At 36.5% G+C, this 22,951-nt stretch overlaps 1 protein-coding gene across 4 annotated transcripts in view; it reads right to left on the bottom strand.

Moving 5' to 3' along the window:
- Positions 1–21,423, bottom strand: part of GPR174 (G protein-coupled receptor 174) — a 126,858-nt gene extending 105,435 nt beyond the window's left edge. Inside the window, exons 1-3 of one of the 4 annotated variants that reach the window (XM_054472077.1) lie at positions 20,905–21,413; positions 14,746–14,824; positions 9,183–9,279 (exon numbers count right to left, since the gene is read on the bottom strand). The gene's annotated coding sequence lies outside the window, so the exon portion shown is untranslated. Of the gene's footprint in view, positions 1–9,182; positions 9,280–14,745; positions 14,825–20,904 lie in introns of all 4 variants that reach the window. The other 3 variants (XM_054472076.1, XR_008497127.2, XR_008497126.2) reach the window with 3 other exon arrangements.
- Positions 21,424–22,951: the final 1,528 nt, after the last annotated feature.

Genomic DNA, 22,951 nt, shown 5'->3' with positions numbered 1-22,951 from the left:
TTCCACTTAGTAGAAGTGATGAGAAGATCACAAGTTAGTATGTTACAGTGGGAAAGCTGTATGTTTCCTGTTCTCGGTGCTGACAGGGCTGTGGGGATTTTCCTCCAGCTTTTCTGAATGTTCACCTTGTGTCTCAGAGAAAACATGAACATTTGGACAAGAAACAGGATTTTTTAAAGGAAAGTTATGGGCTTCCAAGCTTACATAAAATAAACTAAGGTCCAAGATAATCAGATCCTTCTGGCCCCTTTCACTTTTTTGCAGTCCTCTTGCAGTTTTCTCCTAGAGAGTGTGCCCTATACACTACTCCACACGATTAATAGCCTGTTAAAAGGGAGGAGTAAACCAACCTTATGGGGTCTGGTAGAAAGACCAAGCATGGAACGGAAAATAAAACCAGTTATCAAGGCCTCACTCCAGGTTCTGGCCGGAATTATTGGTATAGGTGGCTACCCCATATGGTGTGATTTTAAGGGACCGAAAATCCTTATTTTAAGAAGAAGGAAGGTAAATATTCTTTCCCACTTGGTTTGGGCCCAATTTCCTTCTTTCTTGAAGATAAGCCTTTTGTCCTATAGAGTTTAGGCTGCAAATGCCAGACTCACATCTTTAAAGATGGGGCCCGGGAACTTAAACTTGGCAAGCTTTCCCTGGAAATGTCAGTACTTCACACAAACTGAGAATTTCTGGAGCATATACAATGTATCCCAGTAGATCCCAGAGCTTTTGCATCCTTGGCCTTTAAGCTCAGTTACTATATCAGCGTTTTTTTTTTTTGTTTTGTTTTTGTCTTAGTGCTTTGTTGTATTCCTCCACATTTACTTGTGCTTTACTTATATTTGGGAGCCATTTTCTTCACAATACATTATCCAAAATCCATAGCATTTCATTTTAAAGAACAGCAACAACAAAAATACGGAAGCCTCTAAGCAGACATTAGGGTTTTCAGAAACTTTTAGAAAGAATCCTAATGAAAATGATTTAAAATTTAAAATTTAATTATTAAAATACAAGTGACAAAAACGAATTGTTGGCCTCTCAGTAATTACTCTAAAAAGCGCACATGGAGCTTTCAGTAATTACACAAAAAAATGCCCATGAAACATTTTATGTCTCAATAACTACACAATTAATTTAAAATACAGGTATCTCATTCTTGCATTTTAAATGACAGACACTAGACTCTGTCCTTAGATTAAGTTTTGAGAGAGGTATGGGTGGGAGGTGCAAAACATTGACCACTATTATTCCAGATGATTGAAAATAAGCCTCCCCTAGTGGCACAATTTTATGTTTTGCTAGACTTGCATTAATTTTCTGGATCTTCATAGCATGTTTCCTCTGCTACTCCTACTAAACAGGATTCTGGTTCGTTATTTCTCAATTTTTTACCATTTTTCCTATGCCTTTAGAGTGGATATCATCAATTAGGCAAGACTTTGGAAGAATTTATTTTATCCCTCAATTCAGAAAATAAGCCTCCATGGTCATTGAGCAGTAACGACATGCAAAGAACCAGTATTGTGGGCCTATATTTCTCCTTCCAGTGGCATAACCCTCCTGATTAGCAGAAACAAACCAAGCATTTTGGCAACTTGTGGCTCTCAGAAATATCCTTCTGGTTAGTGACACTGGAGTGTCATTAAAAATAAAGATGGCTGGACTCTTCAAGTAATCTTCCACCAGTGATGACAACTCTGTGTCTGGCAAAAGCCACCTGGTTTTGGTGGAAGCAGAAGGTGACACATAATTTCTAATGCATCTCCTACATGGTCTTTTTCTTTTGTAAGCTACTACATTTGAGAACAGAGCTATAATTGTAAAATGTTAGAGTAGTGGGTGGTACCTTGGAACTATCACCAAAGGAAGGTATAGAGGTGTGGTGGGGGCGGGGAGAGATTCCTAGATTAACCTTAAAGACTTGTGGCACATCTATTATACCCATGATCCAAGTACCCAGGTAATGACATATTCATTTGGAGCTCACTCTACTCCAAGTCTATAATAAGGATGCCCCAAGTATGAAATATCGAACATCAAATAATAATGTAGGTCCTCATCAGAACTGTTGTCACATTTTTCTCAGATGGCATCATATATATTGATTGGAAGGAAGTGGTGAAAACCATTCATATAGGACCATTTCATATGGCGCCCTCTATTCTTCCCACAATAATCTTTTAGGTACTAGATTCACAAAGAGCCACACATTTTGCTCTCCTGTACGAGATGTATAAAGTGTCCTAAAGGATAGTAGACTTCATCCCAAGTCTTGCCTGAGATCATGTGAGGCCCTAGAGCTTAATGCATGGACAATATTTGAATGGAATGTTACATATTTGTGTTCACTGCATAATATTTTGTTACTAAATAAATTTTCAGTAATTTACATTATTTGCAATATTTGGCTCATTTTTGGTGACTCCTTATTTCATAGGATAAAAAGTAGTACGATTTGATATTGGGATCTAATGAAGGAGGACTAGCAGGTCAATGTCTGCTTTTGTTTTTTGCCTTTAAAACAGAAATATATTATCCTTTATTTTCTTGTAGTCTACAGTTTGAGTTACAAATCATCTAGGAAACTGAGAAAAATCCCTTCTTCCCAATCTTTCCAGATGTTCTTGCAGAAAGACTATGGACTTTCATTCTGGGTTAACTCAAAGGACACAGTATTGTCTCCTACCTAAAATGAATAAACTAGTAAATATCCTGCTGGCAAAAGTAAACTTTCTGTACCTTTTCAGCATAATATCAGTAACACTCAGCAGTATTTCAGAAGGCAAAAAAAATTTCATATTTTCTCTTTTTATAAAATTTTGACATGAACAATCACCCTGCTTCCTTTTTAATATGTTAAATAGCAAGACTTTCTTATTTTAGACTGACATATTTCTGCAGTTGCCTTTATCAGATACAGGTTGAATTATCTTATTAAGTTGTGTAAAATCTTTCAAGTGTCCACACTGCAACGGCCTAAAAAACCTAACATTCTAAGCCTTGTTCTGCCTTCTAGCCTGATTTATTATTGCACCCTTTCTAATGCCCTAGGCTTCCACCATGCCAAACTGTTCTAGCACACAGCATGTACCTCAATGTCTCTGTCTGCCTTTAACTTGAACATCCTTATTTTCCAGCTTCCCAGCAACACTTTCTCACCTTGATGGGTGGGAAAATTCCTAACAGGAGAATTTTGATTATCTAATTTCTTCCCATAAATCTTCCTTGAATCATTTACATTGGAATTGGCACTTCTTCCTTTAAATTCCCATAGCATGTTGCATGTACCTGTGCCATAGCCTGATATGGTTCAACCTCTTTGATGGTATAGATAGTTGTCTACACAACCACTAGATTCTAATCTCTTTGAGAGTAGGGACACTGTCCTATTAATTTATGCATTCCTCGCAACAAGTAGAATAGACCTTTACTAAATGTCCATTAGTAGATCTTTAAGAAACACCTGCTAAACAGATACTACATCTGTCCTTGTATGTTTACAGAACCATTATTTTAAATTGTCCATTTCTGTATCATCTTTGCAACAGAGCATTTAAAGGCCATTCAACTTATAAAATCTAAAGGCATATTTAGTAATTTTTGGCTATTGTTTTACTTATTGATATTGGCCACTGAAAAACATTTATATTTGAAAATTTCAAAGACACTTTTTTAAAAACTTTTTTTAAACTGATAATTACATTCAGATTTTTTTTCTTTACACGCTTGTCTCTCCTCTCCCCTCAAGCCTATCTGCCGGGAAATTTGCTCTTCCTTACTGGTCACCTGCCAATGGATAAAAATAAGTGCTTTGAACACTGCCCATTGAACTGATTAGGATTTCCTGCATGGTTTCCCCCAGATAATCACAATGTGTTCACTTAAGTGTTTGTGAAGCCAACTGAAATAACTTTAATAACAAGCAAAATAAACCACCCTCTTTGCAGCAACAATGACCCCTCTACCTTCATGTTCATTTAACCTTTAAAAAAATCATCCAACTAGAAAATTACCATCTTTATCTGCAATCCATGAGCTAAGGCAGAGTACACAACTCAAAACACAGTCATTGCCTCATTTAAAAATCTCAACTCTTGTGGAAATACATTTATGCAGCCACATGGGATTACAATCAAAGAAAGTAAAAACGAAAGCAAGTCAGTTGAAGAAAAAGCATCACCTCCTCTCCACACACATGCACCAAAATGGAGTAGACCACACTTCTTTGTGGCAATGTAGCGCTATTTTTATTTTCCCTATCATAGCCTGCTGCCTTCATATGGCAGGAAATGACAAGTCTCTGCCCACCATAGCTAAAGGACTTGGCAAGTACCCAAAAATATGTTGAACAGACACTGGCCTCCAAAACCTACAGTTGAGAAAAAGTAATATTTTAAAATTAAATTTACCTGCTGGTTTGCTCCCTTTTATTTGTGCCATGGGCTAATTGTTTACCCCCTACATCATTATTTACTCAGAGAGTAAGGCTAGACTCCTGAACACCAGTGGCCCTATGGAATTAATTTGAGCTAGGGTGACTTTATATGTAAGTTAAGCATTGGCTTGCTATTTATTTATTTCTAACTTCCTTCCCTTAAATGTATGGTGTGAAAATCTAAACAGACAAAGTATTTCTAAACCATAACTTATGACCATAAATAAAAGAATTGTTAATAATGTTATTTGCAATTTTTTTTATGATTTTATTTCATTAGAGTGAAAACTAAGCAACTAGCCAATTCTTGAGATTGATTTAAATCAAGTTCAATGTATTTTTTGCCTGTTTTCTTTGTAAAATTTAAACAAGTGTTAAGGTAATGATGTTTACCTCTAAGTCATGGCAAATAGCTTGAGTTCAGATGCCCCTTCGGTGTACCTACCAACCTGAGTATTTGTCAGGTGCAAAGAGATTAGAAACATAACTGACAATTTGGAAAGCCAATTGTTAGTTTCAGCAATTATAACAGTAACAGTTTAATTACAAATATGCAATTTCTGGTTATTTTTATTTTAAAATGACCATCAAGTGGTTACGTACTTTCATCATTTTTTCTGTGATAGGCCTCTACTCTACTTACCTACTTAACTATCTATTTATCTGTCATTTAGACGAGCTTTTCCAGATGGGATCAAGGAAGGTTAAAACAAATAGCTAGCAATCTTAAGTGGAAATTTATCTAAAACTGAGACACTCCTATTGTCCTGCCCTTCCTAACATTAGGAACATCACTGATACCACCAATAGCTCAATGTTTCAACTCCGAAGTATTCTTTAATTCCCCCCTTCTCTCTTCACTGTCTTCTATTTAGACTTCTACTAAGTTTATCTGACCTTCTCCGTAATATTATTCTGATTTAACTTGTGCTTTGCCTATTTTCTTGCTCTATTTACCTGAATTATTTAACTCCAAAAACCTCTGTCGGTATGCTATCATCACATTCCATATACCACAGCAAGGTATACATCTTCATGAAATCTCTTTTGCCTGAGAGAATGAGTAGTAATCTTCATTTGTAACCTCTAAATCTGAGAAAAGTTACCCAAGAAACACATCCCACACACCACACACAATTAGTACTTTCTATACTTCATAAGTGAGTTGAAACTTTTAGGACATGGGATTCCCCACAGTGATAATATTTTATTTCAATAATAAATTTATTAAAAAGCAGGAATCCAAATGAGTTTGTCTCCCCTAACTTGTCACTTTGAAGGTCTATATGTGTATTTCAATTTTTGGAATTCTCTTTTAGAATTACACTCAGAACATGCATCATGTTCTTTAGAATAATTTTATGGGTGACAAATCTTTGATTTTTAAGGGTGGGTAAATTATTGGGAAACAATCAAAAGCCATTCATAGCCAGTCTGAACAGTGAAGTTAGAGATCAAGTAGAAAAAAATGTCATTTTTGGTCAAAAGCATGATATGATGACATTGTTTAAAGACTCATTTTTCTTGATCAGCTCAAACCTATTCCAAAGACAATTTCAAAGAGTATGAGAATATTTGGTGAAATACAGCATCGTTAAGATAAGCATACAGCCTTGTGAGGTCACCTTCAAAATGATGACATTTATTTGAAAATATAAGTTGTGCTCTTTACTTAAATTAGTCATAGACTGAGAGTGAAAAGTCTTGAATTCTTGTTCTACCTCTGCAATTGAATGCCTGTGTGATCCTGAGAAAGTCACCTAATTTCTCTGGGTCCCCATTTCTTCTCTAAAATAAGCATGTTAAACCAGATAACTTTTAGAGGGAATTTTAGCTCTAATAATTTGTCACTTTACTTCTGAGTTTTAAATAGCCTTGGTTCTCCATTTCATATACATTTATTCATATGTATGGGTATATAATATTATATAATATCCACATTTTTGATAAATAATAAGGCATGATTTATAGTAGGCAAAAAGAACACGGACTCCGGAGCCAGTCTTACTGGATTCAAACCTTGTCTCTGCCACTTCTTAGCTGTGAGGCTTTGGGCAGGTTATTTAAACATTTCTGTGCCTCAGTTGCCTCCTCTGTTAAGTGAGATGATAATAGTACCTACCTCTATGAATATTTAATGAGTTAATATTTATAAAGCTCTATAGTAAGTACTATATAAATATATAAAATAAACTAATTCTTAGCATTTTATGTAGTGGAAGATAACTTTATGCATACACAAACGTTGTGGCCAAAGGCTGAATGCTATCTAATGTATCTAGGAAAAAATAATTTAATAAATTTTCATGAATATCTTTATACATCTATGAATAAATGTTTCGCTGTTTTGGTTTGTTTTGTTTTTTGTTTGGTAGTAGTAATGGTTGGGTCTCTCTCTTTTACTCTCTCTCTCTCTCTGTAACTAGACATCATACCTTGATTAGGAATTTTCATGTCTATTTATAAATGAAAATGCACTTGAATTTCCCCCAATTAATTTGAATTTTGTATCATAACAGGATTGCAAAGATGAACCAGCAATCTCATCTGTTAATACCTCCAACAGAGATATAGTACTTCATTTTAGCCAATAGATTATTACTTTTTTCTATGTTTAATCTTTTAAAATTTTTCTGGGTACATAGTAAGCATACATATTTGTGGGATACATGAGATATTTTGATACAGGCGTGCAATATGAAATAAGCACATCATGGAGAATGGAGTTTCCATTCCTTTGAGCATTTATCCTTCGAGTTACAAACAATCTAGTTGCAGTCTTTACATTACTTTATAATGTACAATTAAGTTATTGACCATAGTCACCCTGCTGTGCTATCAACTAGTAGGTCTTATTCATTCTTTTTAACTGTTTTTTTTTTTTTTTTTACTCATTAACTTTTGACAATAGAAATATGCCACTGTCAGCTGGGCGCGGTGGCTCACACCTGTAATCCCAGCACTTGGGGAGGCTGAGGCGGGTGGATCACGAGGTCAAGAGATCGAGACCATCCTGGCCAACATGGTGAAACTCCATCTTTACTAAAAATACAAAAATTAGCCAGGCTTGGTGGCACAGGCCTGTAGTCCCAGCTACTCAGGAGGCTGAGGCAGGAGAATCATTTGAACCCGGGAGGTGGAGGTTGCAGTAAGCCGAGATTGCGCCACTGCACTCCAGCCGGGTGACAGAGCGAGACTCCATCTCAAAAAAAAAAAAAAAAAAAGAAAAGAAAAAGTAATATTCCATTGTCTGTGTAGGCTACCCTACCTAACATGAATCACTAATATATGAATGTTACAAAAAATATGCTTCAGACCGGTGCCTAATTTTTTATCCCTGTCTCATTGAGCTTTCAACTGTACTCATCCTGATTACATCAGGGGAAAGGGCTCAAGTGGTCTTGAACAGAGGTTCATTTCCCTTTTATGAGAAAGTCTCACTAGAAAGAAAGAATGGGGTGGCCTAAAAGGTATAACAAAAAAAAAAAAAAGAAAAGAAAACAAATGAGGTGGCTTTAATTTGGCTTCCAGATACCCAATAAACCCATATATTAGTTTGGTGCAAAAGTAGTTGCGGTTTTTGCCATTTCCCTATATTAACTGCAAAAGCTACAATTATTTTTGCATCAAACTAATATTAAATACTTGGGTTAAACATGAAGGGGATATGTGCACTACAGGAGTTTTATTAGCTGGTAGAACTCTGACCTCCTGGTCCGAAGTATAACATAATGCTACAATGGTTGAGGTGTTTTTTCCCCATGTTTAGGTGAATTGTACAGTCATTTTGTTCATGATTTTTCAAACTAGGCTCAAGCACTAGACATGTTCCTTTACAATGATTAGATATCAAGGCTTGTGCTTGGGCAACACACTTCTTCTAAAAACAGGCATCCAGACAAAGAACTAAAGAGCAAACAGAATAAACACTTGCTGCTCTGAATCTGCATCTTCCAAATCTGCCCCTAACCTGATACTTACCAATCAATAAATAGAAATTTGCCAAGCATTCAAGTGATTCACCTACGGCTACTGTAATTTTTCTTTTCCATAAACAGCATCACCTTTCTCAACATACACACATATTACAACATTGTATGCATGTAGAGTGGCCAGTGTGTGCTGGGTGAGATTATATTATATAAAAGTTTAACATTGAAAGCATTTATTTAATCTGTGCATAGACTTGCTTTCAAAATGGGAATAAAGGCTGTGTACCCTAGTTTCCCAAATCCCCTTTTGAAGCTAAAAAGTAGGTCAAACAGCCCATAAAAATCAGTGCCAGGACTAGTGTTAGATGAGTGAGGCACTTTCCTTGGACACAAAATTTAAGGGGTTGAAAAACAACTCAGTAATGAAGAGAAATAGTATTTCAATGCAGTATTTTTTAAATTGAAATGAATGGAAATATTCACAGTAAACAAAATGTCAAGATAATAAATAAAGACAGGATCAGTATGACTGATTTTTTTTCTTTGTTTCAGGCAAAAAAGACTCAGCAGAGCACTATTGAAAAGAATGCCACATTTTATCAAATACTCCAGAAACTACAGCTCTTTGTGTTCTGTAAGATTGTATATCTTGATTGCTAGAACCAGGCTATTGCTTGGTAATCTATCAAGTAGACCAGCAAATGTGCAACAGGTGACTAGCAAAGGCTCTAATTGTCTGTACAGGGCCCACAGGGTAAAACAGTATTATTTTTAGGAAAGATGCCGAAATAGAAGTCAAGACTGTATTTGAGTACCTGCTGTTTTCTTCGGTGCTGATGGAACTTCTTAATCAGAGCAATAGGGTCTCTTGAGGAAGCGTTGGAGAATCTGGCACGATTAATTCATTCATGCCTTGAAAAACATAGAAAAGCAATGGTCAGGTGCAGCATGGAGAAGATGCTCAGAGAGGGCTGGGAAATTTCAGCAAGTGGATGCTGAGATCCCAAAAATCAATTACCACAGGAAAAGGAGAGTACAGAGAGTTACACTTAGTCATTAGTGGTAGCGAAGTAGAGTGAGTGAGAATCTCTTTAGCATCTGACATCTCTTTTTGACATGGCAGCTTTCAGAAAGAGTGAGAGAAGGTAGGAATGTCAGTGGAAAGGTTCATGTGTCACTCCCTGGTCACAAGGAGCCCTTAACTATGGTGAACTATGTTAGAAAAATCCCACAGCCTCCTGTTAAACTCACAATACAGTTGAAAGGTAAAAACTGTCTTTTTCTCAGTTAGTGATCTTTTCTGAATAGTTGGCATGACCACAACTGTTTCATTGATTATTAAATACATATGGAGGGAGATCCAGCTGGCCAGTGGTTGTCAGCACAGCTCATGCTAGGAGACAAATTAATTTCTACACAAAGCTGCCTTACATGTACCCTTAAAATGCTTGTAGATAGTTTCTTATGTATGGTGATTTAGGGACACCAAAAACCATACCCCAGCTTCCTCTGCTCTGCTTTACCTAATGATCACTTGCCCAAGCTTGTCACCTTGCCAGAAATGTCCCATTAGAGAGTCAATCCTTTAAGAAACTATGTGTCCAGGAATCTACTGGTAAAGTGAAAATACTACAAGAAGGGGTTACATATTAGCCTATTAACTGTAATCAATCAGCTAAGCTAGATTTTCCTTTAGAAAGTGGAAGAAATGAAATACAAAGAATACATTTTACTTGGTAGAATGAATTAAAGGAACATAGAGGGGGACAGCCTTAGGTGGGTAACATAGTAGGATTACCTGAGATGCCAGATCATAAGGGTTAGCAAAGGATTCTGCAAAGGGAAGGATAAGGCAGGAAAGATAGACGGAAGGCATCCAATGAAATATTTTCCACCTACGCAAATTTGCTTCAACCTAATCCTTTTAACACGATGATTTTTATTTAGAATAATAACTTTTGAAGGAATCCTTTGAAAGAGACTTGCGTTCTAATGCCAGCTTCAGTTGAGTAATCTTGAACCAGTTGTTTTGTTTCTCTCTCTCTCTCTTTCTGTTTCTTCCTCATGTAAAATGAATCAAATAATGCCTACTCCTGGGGAACATTGTTAAGATTACATGAGATATCATAAGTAAAAACCAGTAAGTCAGGGCTTGGCACACAACAAGTGCTCAATAAATACTACGTATCCTTTTCTTCTTTCCTCTAGCACCTAGTAAATAGAGTACTAGACACATTAAAACTCCTTAATAAATCCTTTTAAAAAGACCTGATGAGGAAAAAATAGTGATCAGGATTAAACACACAGTAAAGTTATTTTTAAATTATTTTTTGTCCTTGAGAGAGGGTAACAAAGTGGGAGAAACAGACCAAGTAGAAGATGAGTAACCAAAAGGCAGGTCCAGAGGCCCAAGAATCCAAAGCAGCTTATCATGGGGACTAGGAAAGAAAACCTAGGCAGTAAGTTACAAAGTGACAAAGTTATATTCCTTGCTGGTAGTGTGTTGTTTGTGAAAACAGAACCAGAACAGCACCACTTTAGTGTGTCAGATATGTGAGATCAAACTAGAGTAATAGTCTGCAGGGACAGAGTTTAGGGACTGAGCAGGGTCACAGATTAATCATAAACACTAGACAAATGTAGCTGGCTAGAAGCAGATTTTATTGAAATAGTGAATATTCTTAGGCACTATTTAATTTTTAATCATTTAATTTGTTATACTTTATGGACAGGAGTCAGGTGAGATATCAAAGAATGGATTTTGTTTTAGAGAGTCACTTCGTTATTTTTTTTCCAGGATAGTCACATACTTTAAAACTATTCTGCTTTACTTGAAAGCTTTTTCAACTCCCAAGACAGGTCATTTAGGCTGAGAGAAATGGGGTGTATGGAAAAGAGCACTAATCAGAGACATATGACACCTACCTTTTAGTCTTGGCCTTATCACTAATTAGTGGTGTGACCTTGGGAATGTCCCTTCTATCTCTTGACCTCGGTATTTCATCTGCGGAATGAGGGAGCTACTAGATTATCCCTGAGGTTACTTTGTGCTCTTACAGTCTAAGTTTAGTAGAAAGTTTGAGTAGACAGATAGGCCCAATTCTTGATAAATATTGGGGAAGATACAAAGAATCCTTGTGTTCTTTCTCCCCAGTGCATTACCCTTCAGGCCTGACTGAATCCTCACACCACAACCTTAACTGCCTGGGCTCCATATCCAATCCAAGACCCATAGTCCTAAGCAGACTTTTCTAGTTGGCACAGACTTGTTCCTCTCACGGACTACTCCCCATCAAAATATCCCCTATAGCCAGTGTTTCTACTTTTATGCTTAAAACTATTGCGATGTGATAAGTGGATTTAAGCTAATGCATTAATGAGAGAGAACTAGAAAATGGTATCCAGGACATTCACAGGGAGTGTGCAGGGATTTTCCTAGCAGCCTTTCTTAAATAAAAACTTGGGTACCATTGCAGATCTAGACGAAAAGGATCACAGTAGCATGAAAGGAGAGTAGGGAAGAGGTTATAGTCAGCTTGAATTCCTCATATCATACACTGGAGCCTTTTCAACAGCCTACGTATGGAGTGATTCAACAAGTTCAATCAGCGCATATTTAATGAGCACCTTGGGTAGCATGTCGTATCCATTGATAAGTTCAATGGTGATGTAGATAATGACTAATGAGGCTTATAATATTTTCTCATTTTTTGGAAGAACTGATTCAGCATTTTAAATAAAAATTAGACTTTATTAATCTTGATTAAACCTTCGCTAATTTTGTATTAATCTCTATGAATGCTCTGCTTTTTACAAGCAAGGTAACTGAGGCCCAAAGAAAGTAAGTAAGACTCATCCTGAGTTATATAACAAGTTAATGGCACAATCAGAACTAGAACCTAAGTTTTAATTCAAAAGGCCCTTGTTCATTTCCTCACATCACACTTCCTCCCTACTACACATTCTATACTATGTGTGTAGCTATTTCTCTCTCTTTCATATGGTCAGACTATCTAAATGTAAGCTTTATGTTGTTAAAGATTGTCAATTTTTTACATCAAATACCAGTGTACAAATCACCAGAAACAAGCGTCCCTTTGTTTTTTTCTACAATGGTATAGAAACCAATATTCTTAACTGTATGCAGAAGAAACCGCAACCTATTCCTGTCCTTTCCCCATCTCTCTCTCTAACTCTACTTTACCCCATACAGAAACACAGATATTCTCTTTACATTGAGTTCATTCATTTCTGCTGGCATTCAAGACTGGAAGAAAGTGACTAAAATAAGACAAATGTTATTTTTACTCTTTGGCCCATTTCCTGCTGCTCCAGTTTGCTAAACTATCAAGCTAGGACAAAAGAATGGAGTGATGAGATGAACAATACCTTGCTTTAAATCAAATCATCATGCTAGATATCACAGAAGATAACAAGAAGTGAGACATAGCCCCTGCCCTGGAAAATCTAGCAGAAGTGACACAGCAGAAAAAAAGAGAGATGTGGAAAATTAATTGCTAAATTCGGCAGGTCAAATGCTAAGCTTTGCAGAAAGCTGCCATATATTTAGAGTAGAAATATACAACAGACCTTAAAGTGGTTGGACTATTCCAATACAGCATTTCTGAAAACAGCGATTCACTGATCCATAAAAGTTATGCCTCTCTTTCTCATTTATTCAGCTGCAAGCCTTAGAACTATTTTGCTCCTCATAAGCACTTCAATCTGCAAGCTTAACCAGGCATAATGCTGACATGTGCAAAGGGAAATTTGTCAGGTGAAAGGCAAGTACAACTCAATGTTCCCAGTGTGATTTCAATCCAGTAGCATAAGGTATTTTGCAAATTGTACAGAGGAGCTCTGGTAAAAGAAATACAAAGTACCTGTTCAGTATCTGCATGGTGATTCATACCCTTAAGAGAGAAGTGTCCTCAATTATACCATTTTCACAGATAGAGAAACTGAAAAATGAGGGAGCTTAGTATCTTGTTCAGGTTTATACCTCTAGTCAGCCCCAAAGGAACATGACTTCAAACTTGTGATTGGTGCCTGCTGAAAGCATAATTTAGAAGAGAGTTTAGAAATTGATGTCCCAAGGTTCTTCCTCTATTTCCTCTTGGATAGGGAGCACAGACAGAGGAGGCAAGTGTGTAGAGAGCAAAAGAATGTGGTGGGAAATAATTAGCATTATCAGGAGACAGACAAGCCTAAAACTTTGTTATTGTGTTTTTGTTCTTTTAACTCAAGATTCGATAACTCACTGGATCAGATGGTTACCACACTGAGCTCCTAAACTTAAGTATGCGATTAGATTCCAGTTAATTCTCTCTGTAATGTAGCCACAGAGTATGCTCTGAAACAAGAACAGGCATTCTATAACTCCAAGTCCTTGATCCTAAGGAAAAAGCTTACTCACAAATATAAAAATAGCTCTATCCTCTTTTCTGATGGTTGATGTGTAAACTTGATTTGCATATGAAGGATCCCATGTTTTCCCCCAAATTCAAATTCCTTATAGCCAATATAGAATTCACTAGGAAGCCAGCAAACAAGTAAACACATAAATTAATGTATTGCTGCAGACCTGTGTAGGAGAGCCTCTGTGTACAATTTTTTGAGCCCTTTCCTTTTGTTGATATTAACTTGCATCTAAAACCACACATTGTGCTCTGATCTCTAACAGAGGCTCATATCTGGAGTTCAGAACCTTTGCTCTTACACCTTAGCATGCCATAAATTAGATTATGTAGAATAAAGCAAAAATTCTAATATGATTTTCTTTTTACATTGTGTCAGCTTAAGTGTAGATGAATGGTGATTCTGTTTAAGGCAAAAAGTTCCATGAAGTCACACACCTTCTTCCTAAGTCTCTTTTGTATAATCAGAATTAATATGTGCTAGCTTATCCTCCTCAAGTAAATAAGCTCTAAGAGGGCAGGGGTTATATCTTGTAGAAACAGTAAACACATCATAAAGAATGGTTGAAGTTAAATAAAACATTTAATTTTTGCTTTTTACAATTCTCAATTTTATTCATTTTATTCCCTATTCCCTGCTTCCTTTTCCTTGTTCACCTAGCCTAAATCCAATAAAAGGACAGCCTGTTTTGAAATGGGTACATCTTGACTTCTTCTATTACCAACTCTCTTGATTCTCAAGTGGAAACGGACAAGATAGTGAGTTATAGCTTCATCGTATAGAGACAGCATAACATAAAGAAAGAGTTTTGACAATCAACAGAACTGGGTTTGAAACTCAACCAAAATAGACATGTTTATTGCATAGATTGTGGTGGTGGTTTCCCAGGTATATATTTATCTCCAGGCTCGCCAAGTTATATATATTAAATATACACATATTTTTGTACGCTAATCATACCTCAATAAAGTGGTGTTGAAAAAAACAGTTGTATATCACTGGGAAAGTTATGTAATTTCTTGAACATTAGTTTCTTAATCTGTAAAATGGAGAAAACAAATGTAGCTGTTGTCAAAATGATGTAAGGCATCTTGCCCAATGCTCAGTATATCGTTAAGTGTACAATTTTAAAAATATATATTACTTTTGATGATAGAACACTAAAAATAAAACAGCCAGTAGTAGATAAGCTCGAAAAACCTGCTAAATCTTAGATTCTGAGTAGCTGCTTAGATATTTTATTGCTTTTTCTAGAGTTATTACTAAAAATATACTTGATTTAGAATAGAGTATAAGCTCTACAGGGAAAAAAAAATCCATATCAAGGATGGTCTGAATCTGATGCTGACCCTTAGTTCATGGTGAGACTTTGGATCTGCTTTGAAACTGATGTGCAGAGCTGTGAGAAGGCTCTGGGAACTCCTAAATGTACGTCCAAAATCCGAAATCATATTAGAAAGCTATTATTTTCCCTTTGCTAAAGAAACTAGACTGAACCCCTGGAGATGTGGGAATAGAAAAAGGCCAAGGCTCAGAATTTCCCATGAAGAAAATAAAGTCATTATGCTTACGAGTGAGACTGAGCAAACCAAACCTAATTTTCATTCTAAAATAAATTATTACAATCTAAATATAATTCCTCACTCAGGAAAGGATTATATGAAATTAATTTTTTTATTTTGAAAACAAATTTTTAGATATGAAACCAAATCAATTCTATCTTTTTAATTAATGTGCTGAAATTTTGCAGAAAAATATAAATAACTGATCACCACTTCTTAGAAGTATTTCATATTATTTGACCCAATATGACAAGTGGGTTAATGCATGCAAATGTTAAATAGATTAAATTTAAAATTTTCAAAGCAACATCATACAGTCTTTAGAGGGTCTATATTTGGGTGATTTACTATTGATTTTCATGTCTATTGTGTGTCCAAAATTATTCCAATGAGTGTCCAGGTGTGTCACTAAATGAAAATTATGAAGAGAAGATTGCATCTCTATGTATTGTATTCAAGAAGCCCACACAACAGAGGTTCCACAGCATTTGAGGAGGGGCCAGCCTGATTAACCACCATGCCCATATTCTTCAGATATTGATTTAGCCTATAGTTTTACTCTGGTCATTCATGTTTGGCCCAAGTTCCAGTCAAGGAATAACTTATAACCTGGGGTGATCAACTTTAATCATTTTTCTCTATTGGACTATGTCACAGATATTTTCAAATTTAATGATTCCCAGAGATCAGTTAGTTTTAAAATTTCTGAGTAAATATTTCCCTGGGAAAAACCCAAACAGACACAAAGATAATATTTCTTAATGTAAAATTCTTAAAACTGTAACTTAGAACTAAATCAGTCATTAACAAGTAATTATACATGAAATATAATCCAGGTTATAGTCTCTATTCTGAAAAACAGCCCTTTTCTCTCTGCAGGTTACAGAATGTCCTCATAGTGTTTGCTTAACCAAATTTCATGGCAAAAAAAAAAAAAACAAAAAACAAAAAAACTGAGGGAGGTTTAATCTATTCTCCATGATCAAAAGAGCCTTTCAGCAAGATGTCAGAGCAAAACTGGGTATCCCCAAACCCAATATATGATCCCTCACTCAGGATAACTTGGGTCACAAATCTGCCTTCCCTAAATAATCTGGATGGATTATCTAGACCAGCCACTTTACAGTCTAGTCTGTTATATTCATACTCTGCTTCAGCTAGGTAGAATTCTCTTTTTAACCCTAATAAACTTTTAGAAGTCATAGCATTTCAGAGAGAAAGGTATTACTGTACCAGATGTCTTGATATGCACTGTGACTTTTGATACAAAACTCTATTTCTAGGGTCAATAGTTCTTCCTCAGAGAGACTAATGCTAGGTCAAGTTACTGAACTTTCCTTTGTTAAATTGAGTTAGTTTTATGAAATATTACAAAATCAGTACTACCTAGCTTTAACCCTAATTTTCTTAGAAGAGCGAGAAGTCAGCGGATACATTTATAATTATAAGGTATAAAAATAAAGGGGAAAAAAAGATAAAAATAAAAACAGATCCCAGTAAAAACTGGACCAAAGAATACAGAAGCAGAATGCTATTGTCATAAGGATGTGGGGAAAAAAGTCAAAGAAATACGTCTTTAGAAAATTAAATGAGTAAGTCCTTCAGTATGAAAATTAATAGGGGCCATGAAACTACAGTTTAAAATAAAATGTAAATTTTAAAAAATAGACTCTGTGGGCTCTTTCATCTCATAATATATTTTGCTCATAATATTTAATTGTAAAAACGTATGTGAGAAATAATAAACTAGTCTATCTTCTACATGTTATTCATTTTTCAGCACACCATTTGGCCTGACACTTCAAATAGAGTAGACACCTAAAATAACACACTTTTAGTTTTAAAGAAGTAACTTATAGGTCATCAGTATTACCTAAAATAGATTAAATACTTTGAACAGTAAAGGATTTCATCACTGTCATCCTATACTTAAGTTGTAAGGATTATTTTATCATACAGAAATATGTCATTGGGGCTGAGTGCAGGGGCTCACACCTGTAATCCCAGCACTTTAGGAGGCCAAGGTTGGGAGATTGCTCAAGGCCAAGAGCTCCAGACAAGTCAAAACCCTGTCTCCACAAAAAAAGTACAAAAGTTGGCTTTGCGTGGTGGTGCATGGCTATGGTCTCAGCTCCTTGGGAGGCTGAGGTAGGAGAGTCATCTGAGCCTGAGGGGATCAAGTCTGCAGTGAGCTGTGATCATGCCACTGCATTGCAGCCAAGGTAACAGGGTGAGACCCTGTCTCAAAAAAAAGTCATTGATTTATAAGAAATATCTGGTAACATGTGATTAGCTTATAAGAAATACTGAATCTCATCTGCCAAGTAAAGCTGAAAAAAATTTAGCTAAATAATAATTACAATAGTAAAGCCTTTCATCGTTGCTGAGAATGTAGAGAAAACCTTATTTTCTGCCCTAAGCAGTGTGACATTTTGTAAAAGCTTTTTGAAGAAACAAATATTATGTCAGGAAGTAGGAAAGGAGTTGATGGGCACTTTTGACTTGGTGAGATATTTGCATATATTTTAGGTTTCCAGGGAGATAGCATTTATGCTATCCAAGACACAACTGAGTCTGAATTGGCAACCCTGGCTCCCACGGTGGGCACAAGTCATGCTTCTGCATGACCCACATAACTGAACCTGATAATGGTTAAATTTTAGTTTCCTCACTAGATAACTAAATTTAGTGAACTTCTTGACCCATAACCGAGTTTCCAGAGTCCATACAGACTTGATTTTGGCTAATATCTTGCATATCTGATTATTTGTCAGGAGCTCTGTCTGCATCTTGATCTCTGGATGCTGCTAATGCAGCTGTTGCTGCAAAGGAAAAAGATGCCTCTGGAGCACACTCTTTATCTTTCAAAGACTATACCAGAAGAACCCACTTTAATTTTCAGATCTCAGATAGCACTCGGTTATATGACAAACATTAGTAATATTCAAGCCACTAATTACTGTATTCCTTTTCAGGATTCACATACTGTCACTTACTGTATATATTTATCTTCCTCACACTCTCACCTTAGTTGATCAACCACATATGTCTGTTTTTGTCAGACAAGATACCCTAAAATCTTCACTCCTTTCTCAAATCTGGAATCTCCTAGACCTCAGGACCTCCTGCATACTCTCTTTTGTCTAACGAATTGGCTGTATTGTTGCTCTGACACTCAATACAGCACATACACTTCCAGTATATGGCCAGGTCTTTGTTAATCTTGTATTACAGCATCTAGTATCAATTTGCACTTTGAGTTTTTTTTTTCTATGAGCACAGTAGGAAAAACTCTTTCCTATTCTTGGAAGGAAACAGTGGTAAAGCCCAACAACTCAAGGTCTGTTACAATATTAGGGCCTTTGGGAGAAACCTGAAGTGTGCCTGTTATTGAGAGATTCTTGAATGCTCTCAAAATGAAATATTTTAATGTTTCCCAATGAATAATGCACGTCTCTTAATCCACAAACCTTGATAGTCAGCAAGGAGAAATGAACACAGCACTGGACAAGGTATGAAGAGACCTGGATTCTACCTTTGTCTCTGTCACAGACAGACAGAGGTACTTGACCCAGTCACTTCACCTCTATGAGTCTCATTTTTCCAACTGCACAATGTACACTATGAACCTACTTTAATTCCCAAAGCATAAAAGTCTCAGATGTTTGCCATTGCTCTGAAAGTGACAAGAGCTGAATCTGTTTCTGACAATTTCTTATCCTCTGACTAGGGATCTAGAGACTGATTCTTGAGACCTATAGCATAAAAAGAAGGTTTTGGGTGGGGAGTCACTTTAATGGGCAAGGGAAGAATCACCTTCTGTGCCCTGCTTTTATCAGGATTGGGTGGAGATCAGCAAAAGGAGTTTACTTCCCTTTTTGTTTCTGGGTAGCTGACTGGTGCCAAAAGTATCTATGAGCGGAATGCAGAAGGTGTGTTTCTTTGTCCTCTTCCTTTCAGTTACCTAGTACAAAGGGGCATAATGAAGTGCATTCATTCCTAGGGGTCTTCAGCTGAAATTCAGTGAGATATTGGGAGCAGTCTATGACTCACTTTGTGTTTACTCATCTTTACATTATTCAGCATCATATTAATCTGGCCCCAACAAAATAGGTACACTAGGTGGTTCCTGTCTCACACAAATATTATTACAAAAATATAGCAAAGCAGAGCAGTACATGTGTTCACAAGTGCAAAGCACATTATCTGTAATTAAAAGTACATCCTTCTTGGACACAAACTTCTTGGCATATCCAAATGTTTGCCAGTGTGACTGGTATAATCTTGCCCTGGGTGGAAGGACTTTAATCCTCTCTATAAGCTTAATGTTTTTGTGTTTATATCTGATATTTACAGAAGCTAAAGGAAAAACAAAATACTCTTTGCTGAATGTTCCAAAGCTCTCTAAAGCATATAGTTCTGCTTATTGAATAAAACTATAACTTTTCCTTTTATGAAAAATTTTGAGCAGTATAAAATAAAGTCCATGTACATTACTGTTGACAGGAGAGGAAGGAGCAGGAAAGTTACTTGAGATTTAATCCTGGGTCATGTTGTACCACATCCCTCCTCATTTCTATCTCTCTCTCACATAGGAATTCATGACTTTTTTCTTTTAGTCTCTGAATGCAGCTCCTAGCAGTTACACACCATTTATAGTATCATCATATGATTTAAAGTCAAAAGGCACTGTCCTAAACATTTTCTCTTGGAGCACAAAAAAGAGACAACATGAAAACAAGGAAATAATTTCACTTACATTTTGTCAAAATAAGTCAATTTTGAGTATCTAGAAATGTAAATTAAATTCAAAATCATTTTAACCGTTGTTGATTTTTTTAATGTGCTGATTACTTACTATTGTAGATAGAGCTTATCTATGAAAAACAGAGCAACTGTGCCTGTTATCTTTCTTATTTCCTCTTTCTCTCATTATAAACAAGTTTTCTTAAATGTGTTTGAAAACAGAATCTTTATATCTATCATTAATTGCAACAATTAACTTTTACAGTGAAAATAAGTAACTTACACAAGCTGATAGGAACATGCATTTATATTAGCTAAGGTCCTGAAATATTGTATCTCTCATTTTTCAAATAATCATTCATTTTGAAAAGGGCAAAGAGTTAACCAGTTTAATTATGCAGCAGATAAAAATAGCACCCCCAAAGAGTTATAGCAGACTAGATAAAAATTATCCTGCACCTTTATGTAAGCAACTCTACTTAATACAAAATAGGTTAAATTGCAAATGTTCACAGGACTATTTTATTCAATATCAATTGAGCTAAACACATTATTAAAAATCTCTCCATGTCAAACTTATATTTTCCCAAGTTTAAAGTTGCCTCCCTCCTCCAGCAGCCCATCATACAATCATTTTTGTTTGTTCAAATACCAATGAAATGACATTTAAGGATGGTCCAAGTTCATTATATCCATAACCATGCTTAGACTTGACAAGTTGTACAGTTCCTTGTGTGAAGAGTCCAGTTCTACATATTAAGGGAAAAACGCACAGATGAGAGCTAATTATGCATAAATAATTAGAACCTACCATTTCAGTTTCTTTCTGTTTTCTTCAGAGATCTCCAAAGAATTCATGTGATGGCCACTCCAACAAGGATGCTACTGATTTGTTCATCAATTTAGGCTCCCTGTTCTGAAAATAACCAATCCAATTCTCCTTCACTAGCAAAAGGAGAAAAAGAAAGAAAGAAAGAAGGAAAGAGAGAGAGAGAGAGAAAGAAAGAAAGAAAAAGAAAGAAAGAAAGAGAAAGAAGAAAGAGAAAGAAAAGGAAAGGAGAGGAAGGAAGGAAGGAACGAACGAACGAAGGAAGGAATACAGGAGAGAAGGAGGGAAGGAAGAAAATAAATAAAAGTAAAAATAATACAAAATTAAAGAAAGCCAAAAGAAAAATTATGAAAGCAAAAGGAAAAAAAATTAAAATTATCAGGAATATCTAACCACTATCATGTTGAAAACCATAGTAGTAAGATGTCAGAGTGAAATATGCAAGCCACTCTCTGTGTACACTGAACATTTCCGTTTTCCAGGGGGCAGCCAGCATGCTCTTTTGCTTTCATTCTCTCCGCCCCCGCCCACCCCAGTTAATGATGCAGGGCTACACTACAGGCTGCATGTAGAGCCTGCAAAGCTTCACACTTAGGAAAAGAAATTCTCCTTTCTATTTCGAGGGCCACAGTGCATTGTCTTCTGTGGTTGCACTCAGCTTTGAGCTCATGATAACACACAGCCTATTTGCCTATGGAGTCCTTTGCTGAAGCTAGGAGCCCTCGAGTTGCTTGCATAGATAGTGGGCCACCGCAATCTTAGGGTGATCCTTTCTCACAGCCTCTCACTTGCATTCAGTTATCAAAGTGAACATTCTCAAGAATGTTCCCTAGAAAGTTGCCAACAGAAGAGGTGAAGGTGAGCATGATCTCTGCCTAGGGCATTCTTGAATACACAAACTTCTAAAATTCTGACATTGAATTAAATACCCCACTCCTTAAGAGGAATCTGGAGCCATAATCCACCTTCCACTTCCTGTCCACCCACTTCACATTGCCCTCAGGGTCCCTGTTACCAAGAAGTGCAGGTAAATCCCCATTTCTTCTCAATGGTTAGGCAGGATCCAATGAAAAGAGGTTGGTTTTCTGCAGCCCAGACCCATTGCCACAGGCTCTTGAAGATGGTGTTCCAAGGAGTCTCAGAGTTCCAGACCCCTGAGACCAGTGCCACACTGTATTAGGCACCTAACACTCCCCTCCCCACTCCCAAAGGTAGATGAACAGGAAGCAACTGGAGGTAATACCCATGACTTGGGTAATATCTCCATATCAGAGTAAGGGGACTTTTCACATAGGCCATGGAAGAAAAAACATGTTATTGCAGGTCCAGTCTCATGCCAGGACATACCTGTGTGGTATATTATAGGGAATACCTGGAGGGCTCTCCACCTCAAAATATCACCTCCACTTTGCCTGAAACACCAGTCCTCTAGAGGCAAGAATTTCTTTCTTCCTGAAGTCTTGATTTTAAAATTCTCATTCTCCTAGAAATATACTTATTTGAAAACCTTGGTGTGAATGAGTTTACAACTGTAAAGGTAGGAGAACATGTTAAGAACAGGATATAAAGGAAAACTGAAGAGATCCAAGGATAGGAAAACTGAACTGCCAAAAGCAAAATAACAATTTTGTCATAGGCTAGCTTTAGTGAGAATTGTCTTGAGCAACTGGAGAAAAATATAAGGGGAAAAAGGTTTTTTTTTGTTTTGTTTTGTTTTGTTTTTGACAGATTCTTGCTCTTTCACCCAGGCTGAGGTGCAGTGGTCCGATCTTGGCTCACTGCAACCTCTGCCTCCTGGGTTCAAGCAATTCTTATCCCTCAGCCATCTGAGTAGCTTGGTATTATAGGCATGTGCCACTACTCCCGGCTAATTTTTGTATTTTTAGTAGAGATGGGTTTTCACCATGTTGGCCAGGCTGGTGTTGAACTCCTGGCCTCAAGTGATCCACCTGCCTCAGCCTCCCAAAGTGCTGGGATTACAAGCATGAGCCACTGAGCCCAGCCAAAGAGTAAATTAATCTAAATATGT

This window comes from Pongo pygmaeus, chromosome X (genome assembly GCF_028885625.2).
Source record: "Pongo pygmaeus isolate AG05252 chromosome X, NHGRI_mPonPyg2-v2.0_pri, whole genome shotgun sequence".
NCBI lineage: Eukaryota > Metazoa > Chordata > Mammalia > Primates > Hominidae > Pongo > Pongo pygmaeus.
Note: the sequence above shows the minus strand (reverse complement) of the source record. Positions and strands in the feature narration are given on the sequence as shown.